Here is a 7,500-nt window from a genome sequence, read left to right on the forward strand (position 1 = left end):
GGTGCAATGACAGTTTTTTCTGTATTATTCTCCCACTACTGACAATCAAATGAAAATTAAAATCTGAAAAATAAATCTAACATAGAAGTCACAAAAACTGCAGGTAGGGTAGAGGAAACTTGAGGCTAGTTCCGCAAAGCTAGTTCCTACTTCCTGTGCCAAAATGCTCAATTTTGCAATGGAAACAAGCAAAGAAATAAAGTAAATTTATATAAATAAATCTCATCAGTATTTTTTATAAGAACCAAAAGTGGATTAAAAGTACACACAGGCTGTTAGCTATCTCGTGCTACAGTGCTATGGTTAAATATATTGTGATTCAGTTTGATTATGCTAGTATAACCTGTGTGTTTTGCTCATACTGTAGTCTAAAGAGGCACCTTGCTAATGAAGCTAGTTAATGTTAGCTGATGAGTAAGCATTCCAGCTTCTCCAAATATGGTGATCCCTACCTCCTAAAAAATGCAGGGCTGACTAAAATGGCTAAATTGAGGAAAACAGTATTAAAATTCACAAACCAATAAGTGATCAGTGTCTCTATCTTTTACATATAGTTTGTGATTACACAAACAGTCCTGATGAAACACATTAGCTGTGTATTTAATTCTAAGCAAATAAGTGGCTACATAATTCTCTTAAGTTTAACTGAGATCGTGATTAATGTTAAATAGTATCCAAATTTACTTCCAGTTTGAAACCAACTTTTCAGGGGCTTCAACAATGGAGCTTTGATCAGGAGATAACTACCTTAGCTTAGTTTAGCACGGAGATAGGAACATGGGAAACAGCTAGCCTAGTTCCATCGACAGAAGCTTGTCTCCCTCTTGCTTCCAGTACTTATGCTGACGATAAGCAAGTAGTTTAAGAGAAAACAATAATAGAAACACTTCACTTCCATTAATGAATCTCTTTCTCACTCTCTGTCAGTCTTGATTCCCTTATTCCCCTTCTCCTTGCCTGCAAGTTTATTAGGAAGCTGAGAGAAAGAAGGTTCAATTTAAGAGAACCGTAACATGCCATTGCCTTAACTAATCAATCCGAAGGAACAAAGCTATGTAACACTACAATAACAGCCTAATTTAACCTGACTGAATGCACAAATATTGAATGTTCTTGTGTTTAAGCTGATGGCTTTGCACTGAACACTCTACTATGCAGGAGCCTACTGCCCCAGACAGGTCCCCAAGGCAATACTGCCAGATCATTTTCTGTCTGCTATTCCATTATGCCTCTTCACTCAAGCTCTAAATCTGTTTATGAAGGATGACAGTGACAAGTCTTATCACAAGATACACTGTTATAATTATTTCAGGATTGTATCATCACGTGGTGCCAGCATTTAAAATACAACTTCACTGCAAAGTTAACACACTTTCTTAAAACCAATTCTTAGTTTTAGTCACAGTTACAATGGGGAATTTCTTACCATGCAAAGGGAAAGGAGCAAGACATCCATGGCAAGAATTTGACTATGAGTGGGTTTCAGATTTGTTTATTTCATGTATTTGCATCCTTGTGTATGAGGATGGTAGGACACATAGTCTTACCAATGGTGTCAAACCATTTCACAGATCAATGGCTTTGAAAAAGATTCAAGATTAATTTAATTATCATTATCCTACACAAGGTTGCAAAATTGCAGATGCAGTACCTTCCATGCTATTAATGAAAAATCCAAAATGAATTGAGTAGTTTAGTAATTAAAAAGCTATTTTAATGGCTCTGAAGTTTTAAAGTTTTATCAAAAGAAAAAAAGAGACTACAATCCATCAACCGGCAGGTTGGTGCTGGCTCCAAAAGGAAGACCGTTCCCTAAGACTCCCATGTTAAAAGGCCCATTCATTGCATAAACGGCCTTGGTTATATCAAGGTACAACTTGTTTTGGGTCTGTTCTTTTCTCTTGTTTTCTTGTCTTGAAAACAAGATGGGATACATTTTTATAGGTTATTACCCACTCATTTATATGAGGGTTATATAATATGGTTATATTATTATTAATTAATGGCTGTGGCTGTTTTGAATGACAATTTGTGTCATTCGGGCGTCATTCGGGGCGATCGTGGCTCAAGAGTTGGGAGTTCGCCTTGTAATCGGAAGGTTGCCGGTTCGAGCCCCAGCTTGGACAGTCTCGGTCGTTGTGTCCTTGGGCAAGACACTTCACCCGTTGCCTACTGGTGGTGGTCAGAGGGCCCGGTGGCACCAGTGTCCGGCAGCCCCACCTCTGTCAGTGCACCCCAGGGTGGCTGTGGCTACAACGTAGCTTGCCATCACCAGTGTGTGAATGTGTGTGTGAATGGGTGGATGACAGGTTGTGTAAAGCACTTTGGGGTCCTTAGAGACTAGTAAAGCGCTATACAAATACAGGCCTTTTACCATTATTTTTACCAAAATATGATTCTGTTCATCTGGACGTAGCATTTTCAGTGGAGAAAGCGTTTGCGTCACTCATCCAAGTGACTTCTTCAGTAACTTGGATGAGTGACTTAAATGTTTCTCCCACTGAAAATGCTACGCCTAGATGAACAGAATGAACTTTTGAAGATTTACTTACCTGGATGATTGAGAATGCATCAAGACGTTTTACTAAAATACTTCAGTTTTTCCAGTAAATACAGTATCTTTTTCAGTAGCCCAAATTAGCGTCCCATTTGCTGTCAGAGAGAATTAAGGATCAAATGTACTAATCAAGCTAGCTTATAAAAGTGGGAAACAAATTACAAAAGCAAAAGACAAAAACAAACAAACAAATAAAAAAATCACTTTATATCACTTTATAACTGCCAAAATGCTAACTCTAATCTTAAAAACAATAGATGATGTCAAAGTGGCTGTCCATTTTAATGTACAGTCTATAGGTAAAACTCTATGATAAAATGTGGCAGCAACTTGCATTTGTTTACAAGAAACCTCAATTAAGAGATCACTAAGATCCTGGGGATCATAAATGTTTTTAATTGGGTTTTTTTTTAAACTTACTAAAAATAACAGAATCCATTCGCCTCGCTTATCCTTTCCAGGGTCGCTGGGGGCGCTGGAGCCTATCCCAGCTGTCATAGGGCGAGAGGCGGGGTACACCCTGGACAGGTCGCCAGTCTGTCGCAGGGCCAACACACAGGGACAGACAACCATTCATGCTCACATTCACTCGCACATTCACACCTAAAAATAACAGAAAACATGAAAACTCTGGAAACAACATCAAGATCAAAGTGCTAGATAGTCCCTCGTAGATACAGAGTAGTAGATAATCATAGTTGGCATGCTATTCCTTTGCTATGCTTTCTTGAATTACTCTCTAGACAAAGTACATCTTCTTTGGAAACATTCATTTTAGCTGACCATAAATTTCAATGAACCAAATCAGTCCTATAGTAAGTGTGAAAGGCAAGAAGTTACAGCAATATTTACCATCTACAGTCAGTTAGCATTTAGAAAGAGTCCTCCATTTGTTCTCACTTTTTTCTGCCACAAATCTCTCTTTCACTTCCCAGTGTCTTCAAAGGCAAACAAGAGGGCAGTCATTTACATTTTTACATTTGCCTTTAAACAATGAACTATGAGGGTTTTTTAATTGTTTTAAATTCTATTTTAAAGATATATTCTTTATTTTTACCACACCGAAAAATTCAGTAGTTAGTAACCCATCATAGAGCAGGGGAGTGCAGTAAGAGGTTTCTTTTCATTTCCTGGCTCTTCTGGAACTCTTAGGAGGCAGCATACAACACGAGTAAATCGCTGTAGACAAAGTGGAATTGAGTAAGCAAATGCAACAGCAATCACCGCAGTTCATTGTCTTCTATTTTCTCTGCCAACTGGCACACTTTGTCCAAAGACATTCATCTCATTTCAGCGGCGCTGTTCAGATGCCTGGGGGGAAGATCTAGTTGTAGCTTTTGCTGCTCTGTACACTGAGCAAAATGCTGATTGTGGCAAAGTCGTGCTACTGTAAACCCTGAAATATTCCATTTAGTATGCCAGAAACCAGACAGTGAACACAGCATGTCCTCACTGCTGAGAATACGGAGACAAGAAAGCCTTTCACTTAACATGCAGCCTGCCCTGCATGGATCTCTGATGCCATCCTAATTTCGTCAGTGATACTTAACACCATTTGTCCAACAGGCACTGGAGCCCTCAGCGCATTTACTGCTGTGTATTACAGCTTTCCAATGGCAGTTCAGAATTGAAGTGAATTATGAAGCAGCAGGCTACATTACAGCAAACTGACATTTTGATAAATGTAAAGCATAGAGGAAATGAGATGGTTTTGGATAGCGGACATAAATCTTAATGAGCCAGTCAATTTATTCCAACTGCTTGGACAGCCACAGGCACACAGAGAGGGTCTAAGTGTCTCACTGCATGTGTTTGTTTGACTGTCTGTCTCCTTGGTCACTGTCTATTGGTCTGTCTGTTATTCCTTTCTTTGTGTTTCCATTCAGACGTGTACTTATGCTAATGGATGTTGCTCACTAATTAATGAAAACACTTGCACCCTTATAAGCTGTGCATTTACCATGTTCACAGTGTTAGCTGCCGTTAGCCACCTCTCTGTCTCAGCCAGCTTGCTGTTCTGGTGAAGTGACATGAATCACCGTTAAAGAGAGGACCGGGACTGACAGGATCAGGCCGGCAAAAGGGAGCGATAACTGTGAAGAGCTTCAGAGTCTCTCACATTCTTCAGTGTTTAGATAATGCATCTAAACCTTCTGCTATTATCTCTGCTCTGTTAGTTTGATCTTCTCTTGTCTTCCAACAGCTGACTGTGGAGGAGCATGCTGTGGCTCAGGGTGGATGCTCCAAGCTATTGATCTAAATTACACTGTCTGTAGAGTCTGTAGCTCCTTGGAGATTCAGAGGGAGGAAGAAGAAAAAAGATGAATACCAAGCAATTGTTAAAGGTAAATAATTCAATCTGAAAAAAGAACTAGCAGAGGCAGAGTTTGGATCACATATGAAAAAGGCTTTGATAAATAAACATGAAGATTTTTTTCTATAGCAAAAAAAAAAAGATAGGGTAGGGATTGACAGAGAGGCAGGGGAATAAAGAGAGTGTGCAGTGTCAGTGCTGTGACTGAGGCAAAGTACGATTTTTAGGATAATCGCAACTTAGCTCAATATAATCTCTGCACCATTACAACAACAATCCTGTGTTTACTGTCGTTCCCAGCCACCCAAAGTTCTTTGAGCACTTTGCTGACTATCGGACTGAGTCTAGCAGGGATGTGACAGGCGTCACTCAGGGAGCTGATGTCAGACTGACAGCTTTTGCAGATGACGCCTCTTTCCAGCTGACATATACTAGACAATACCACCAGGAAATAAACTGCTTCCACCCAGTCATAACTAATGGGAATTGGACAATATTCTGCTTTTTATTTCAAGAATGCAGAAAAGGGAGGGTGAGACTAGAGTGAGGGGATGTAAAGAAGCAGAGAGAGGCCTGGAGTTGGAAACAACAAATTTAGGCTTTCTAAGCAAATGCTGAAGAATAATGTTGTGTATAGTAAATGAAAGGTCCCTTTTCCAAACATGAATATAACACTAAAATGCAGTTGAATTATGTCTTCTCTGGAAATGCTTTTGATTATGGTTAAGTAAATGGATGATGCAGGAAGTTTGACAATCGTGAAACGTGAACTGAATGGTACAGCATGTACTGTATTCAGGTTTTGTTGTCATGTGATCACTAATCATATGATGTTGACTTGTCTGTCATTTTGAACATGTGCCACTGTAGGGTAAGTTTAATAAAGCCCCATCTCTCAGGCCTAGTGACAGTCAGTGACCCCCCCTGGCAGCTACTGTGCACTAAAGCAAAACATATATTTCCTACCTGCAAACACCTTGCTTTGGTTGCTAACAGACTGCTACGTGTCACTTGTAGTATGCATGAAAGAATCTGACTAGTTGACATGTATTCTCCTAGTTACAGTGAAACTGTGGAAAATGCAACACAGCTAGAAAACCGAAATTGTTAGCCTTCAAAGTAAAAGTTGAGCCATTGCTGCACTATTGAGGCACACTTTTACTTTGAAGGTAGAGTGTTTGCAGACAAGTCTGTGTCTTCCATGCAAACTACAGGCATCCATGGAAACCTGTTAATGGCCAAAGCAACTGTAAGGATGTTTTTTTGCACAGCGACCTCTTTGCATCTGATTTCACCAGCAACTGTCAGGAACCCAAGGAACCACTTGCCAACCAGTTTGGAGGACATATTTTTCCATAGAGGACATATGTCATATCACATCCAATCTGGTGGACAATCTTCAAGCAATATATGCATGAAGCAAACTCAGCTTTGCTTATAGTGATGGTCAAAATATTCAGTTTTCCACAAATCAAAACAGGGCAGGAATTGTGGGAAATTCGGTGCTCATGTTGCATCTAAGAAGGTTTTGATCGATTATTAGTTCTAACAGCTGCATGCTCTCTGTTGCATCATACTCCTACTTGACCTTCTGGTGTGTGCTACCATTAGTTCATCAATGCTCTAACCTAATCTTTCTTTGAATTCTCCTTTCAGCCACACAAAGAGCAGTCTCACTCAGTTTTTCAGCAACCAAACAACTAGTCTGCAAAATTTCAACTATACTGCATGTCCCCTGTTTTGGGATAAGAGAATACTGTGATTAATGAAAAGTACAGTGACTAAGTGGTGCTTTTTATTTATTTATTTGTTCATTTATTTCTACATCAAAGAAAGTTTAACTTTAAAACAAATTATTGCTCTGTTATAAATGTAACCACACAATCTTACATCACAGAAATAAAGAAATAAACACATAAAACTAATTTCTATGATTAATTATCTGCAGTTTCACTTTTGAAATATAACTTCATTTAGGACCACAAAATATGGTTTTCTGAGGGAAAGTGATATATTCTCAGGAAGCTGCACTTTTAATTTCAGCTGTAACCGAAAGGAAGGCCTGGCTGATGAGCAGAGCGGCAGAGTACTCCAGCAGCCAGATGGCACGGCTGATGAGAGCTTTGCCATATGGTGATAATACGACAGGCTGGCAGTCCAACAGCACCTCAGGTTTAACCTTGTTTACGCCAGATACACACACACGATGTCTCGCCTTGCACCTTGGGTCATGTTTTCTATTTCCCTGTCATTCATCATGCTTTCCTATTTTATTTTAATACACGTGGTTCAGGCACTTCAGTGTTGTGTCAGCTCCACCATCATGAGTGTCATCTGTGCCTCATTGTGCCATTCCCAGAGTTTATTTAATATGGCTGTACCTCTCTTTCTGTGCCAGACTTGTGTGCTCCAGCCTCTAGTTCCCAGTGTACATTTTTAGGGAATTTGACTTCCAAGTTTCCCTGAACTGCCATGGCCTGGTCCCTGTCAGCAGCTGAGAGATTACCAAACTTTTTTGCTAAAGTGAAGAGTGGTTTGTGTTGGGTCTAAACTCAGACCCCGCTGTATCCAGGACTTATTCCCATGAAAGAAAAACAAGGCAACAGCGTTCGATCGATTACTTGCGCAA

The sequence above is a fragment of the Oreochromis aureus genome, linkage group 17 (genome assembly GCF_013358895.1).
Source record: "Oreochromis aureus strain Israel breed Guangdong linkage group 17, ZZ_aureus, whole genome shotgun sequence".
Lineage (NCBI taxonomy): Eukaryota > Metazoa > Chordata > Actinopteri > Cichliformes > Cichlidae > Oreochromis > Oreochromis aureus.